Raw genomic sequence first — 3,790 nt, 5'->3', positions numbered from 1 at the left:
GAACTCTTACCAAGATACCCAAGATCATAACATAGATACTTACAAGTGGAGCACACAAGTTTTATTAGCACATTCGACACTGGTTTAATAAGGCTAGTGCAGACATAGTCTTCCATTGCAAATGGACGCTTTTTCATAAGAGCTTTGTAGGATATGTTTGAAAACATTAAAGCTCATGTAGTGAGTCGTGATCACTCAAACTAGAATATCACAAATAATCAATAAATTATATTTTTTGTTAAACATCAAAATCTGAAGCGGGATTAGATCGTCCAGTAACCATAATGTCATCCAAAATTAACAAAACTTGGGCATGCAAGCTTGAGGTTAATCTCAAAGCTACAAAAACTTAACCTCGTAAGAGGACTACCAAGTATGTCATATAAGAATGATTTATTCTATGAGGCATGCCAAAGGGGGGAACAAGTTAAAACTTCTTTTTTCTAGTAAAAACATTGTTTCCACCTCAAGGCCATTAGAACTATTACATCTTGATATGTTTGGACCAACCGGGAATGCGTCCATTGGTGGAAAAAGGTATGGACTAGTCGTAGTGGATGATTACTCTAGATGGACATGGGTTATGTTCCTAGCCCATAAGTGATGGTTGGACAAGTTCCAACGTTGTTTATTCTTGAAGGTGCACCAACTAATAGGTTCCCCTAGTTTTTATGGAAAAGAAATCTACTACTGAAAAGGTAGAATGAAGCTTTTCCTGGAATCTTAGGATGTGGATTTGTAGGACATTATACAGATTCATCCCTACTAACCAAAGAAGAGAACTAAAGCTGGAGAAGAAATATACAAACCAAGAGAAGAATGGACTCTAGATGACAAAGCTAGAGTTCTTCTAAACTCTGAAGCCAAGTTGTTGTTGACATATACTCTGAGAAGATCTGAGTAAGATAGAGTAGAGGGCTGTGAAACAACATAAGAAATATTGAGCACACTCAGAACAACACATGAGGTTACAAATCAGGTAAAGGACTCTAAGATTTATGTTTGGACTCACAAATTTGAGGTGTTTAAGATTTAGGAACCCGAGTCCATAAAAGAGATGTTTGCAAGGTTCATGACTATAGTGAAGGAACTCAATTCTCTGGGAGAAAAGTACATAGCACACCAAAGAATCAAGAAGATTTTGAAGAGTCTACCAAAAATTTAAAGACCGAAAGTGATTGCAATAAGAGAAGCCAAGAATTTAAAAACCTTGGCTATGGATGAAATACAATTGCCTAAATGGAAAATCATAGCTTTCAAGGCCTCTCAGAAAACCAAGACAAGACCAAAGCACTAAGTTCAGAAATACTAGTTGATGCTGAGAACAATGATGATGAGCTTTCTAAGGAAGATGAAGAAGAATTAGCATTCCTAACCAAAAATGTACAAAGATTTCTTAGAAGAAGAAAATGATCAAGAAGATTTTGCCCTATGAGGGACTTCCACTAAGGGGAAAGTTCCAGACAAGTCAAATGCTTTGAATGCAGCAAACTTGGTCACATAAAAAATGACTATCCAATCCTTAAAAAGGACTTCAAGAAATATGATCCAAAGAAGAAAGCAATGATGGCCACATGGGATGACACAAAATCATCATCATAAGAAAAAGGATGAAGAGCATTTAACCAACCTATGTCTTATGGAAGGATAAAAAAAATATGAGGTAACTGAGTTTGATAGTGACCTAGATGTTTCTGATAAGAATGTTTTAGAATATGCTTTTGATAACTTACTCAATGATTCTCATATTTTAACTAAAAAATGTGTTCATTTGAAATAGCGGCTTTCTAATGCTTAGAAAGAAAATGAGAAGCTCATAATAGACAATGAAATGTTCTTTAAGAAAAATCAGTTTGTAAGAATCTCATTTTAAGCTTTTTGAACATATGAGAGAATGAAGAGAAACAACTATAAAATGAGTTATCTCTTTTAATCAAACTCAACTTGAAAAGGAAAATAAAGTTTTAAAAGAGAAAGTTGAGAAGTTGCCAAAAGATCTAGCTAACTTTGTAGATGGAACAAAAAACCTAGATAAACTAATTGGAGTCCAAAGAAGCTTCTATTATAGAATTGGTATAAGCTTCAATATGAATCCTAATAAAGTTTTTCAAAGGCCTAACAAATACAAAATTGCCAAAATTAAATGCTCTAACTGTAACAAATGGAGACACAAACCTCATAATGTTACAGAAAGAGGAACATTCCTTTCAGAAAGGTGACTATCACTCAAGGACCCAAGATGCTATGAGTAACTAAGATTTGACTGCTTTCTAATGTAGGAATACCTACTTCACAACAAGAGGAAAAACTTATGGTTCTTGAATAGTGGATGCTTTAGGCATATGACTAGAGACAAAATGAAATTACTCAGCCTTGAAATGACAAAGAATGGATGGCATGTTGCCTTTGGAGACAACAAAAAAGCCCTCATCAAGGGAGTAGGTAAAATTGGTAAAACAAACTCTGCTTAGATTGAAAATGTTTATTATGTAAAAGGATTGAAACATAATCTTCTTAGCATCAGTTAACCATGTGGCAGTTTTATGAAGTTAAGTTTGAACCAAGTTCTTGTATGATTAAAGAAGCATCAACTAGAAAGATCTTATTCCTTGATATAAGAGAAAGAACTCTATATAGGATATGTCTAGAATCCCTACCCAACCAATCTTGTCTAGAAGCCTTTGAGAGTGATAAATGGCTATAGCATAGGAGAGTAGGTCATCTCAACATGAAAACCCTCTCTAAACTCTTCAAACACAACCTAGTGAAAGGATTGCCAAGTATTAAATATGAAAAGGATAGAATTTGTGAGGCTCGTGTCAAGGGTAAACAAACCAAATCCAGTTTCAACAGTAAAAATGCAGTATCTTCCCAAAAAAATCCTAGAACTACAACCCATAAATCTTTTTTGCCTAACCAAAACACTTAGCCCAAGTGGGAAGAGATCTGGATTTGTGATAGTTGATGACTTCTCTAGATTTAGATGGGTTTTATTCCTTTCATATAAGGATGATTCATTTGAAGTATTTAGAAAGTTCAGAATGAAAAGATTTGAAAATTGTTTTTGTAAGGAGTGATCATGGGGGGAATTTGAAAATGCTGTCTTTAGAAAAAATTTTGATGACAATGGTATCTCCCACAATTTTTCCTATCCAAAAACACCTTAACATAATGGTGTTGTGGAAAGGAAAAATAGATCTTTACAAGAGATTGCTAGAGCATTGATTAGTGAGTCTGGCATACAAAAATAATTTGGCTAGAAGTTGTTAGTACACCTTGCTACATTCTAAACAGAGTTTCTATCAGAAAGGTTCAAAACAAGACTCCTTATGAACTTTGGAAAGGAGGAGAACTAAGTGTACCATACTTCCACATTTATTGTTGTACATGCTATATGTTAAGCAACAAGGACAACCTCAGGAAGTTTGATGAAAAGTATGGCAAAGAAATTTTCTTGGTTACTCTCTATCTTTTAAAGAATGCAGAATCTACAATCTAAGAACTCAAGTTGTAGGAGAAAGTATGCATGGTTTATATGATGAACATGATAGTACACTTGAGAAGAGAAGGATTGCAGATTTAGAAGAACTAGAAAAGAATAAGGATCATCAGGCATACTCAGAACACTACACGTAGCCTAGATGGCCCAAAGAAAAATTAAGAAGATCTTTACAAGATAGCTCAAAAAGGGAGAGTTCAGAAAGACAAAGCTTTGGACAAAAAATAGAAGCTAACATGCCTAGAGATATGAGGTTTGTCTATTCACATCCTCCAAATCTAATCATTGGAG

The sequence above is a fragment of the Glycine max genome, chromosome 20, assembly GCF_000004515.6.
Source record: "Glycine max cultivar Williams 82 chromosome 20, Glycine_max_v4.0, whole genome shotgun sequence".
Classification (NCBI taxonomy): Eukaryota; Viridiplantae; Streptophyta; class Magnoliopsida; order Fabales; family Fabaceae; genus Glycine; species Glycine max.
The sequence above is the reverse complement of the archived record's forward strand: the minus strand, read 5'-3'. Positions refer to the sequence as shown.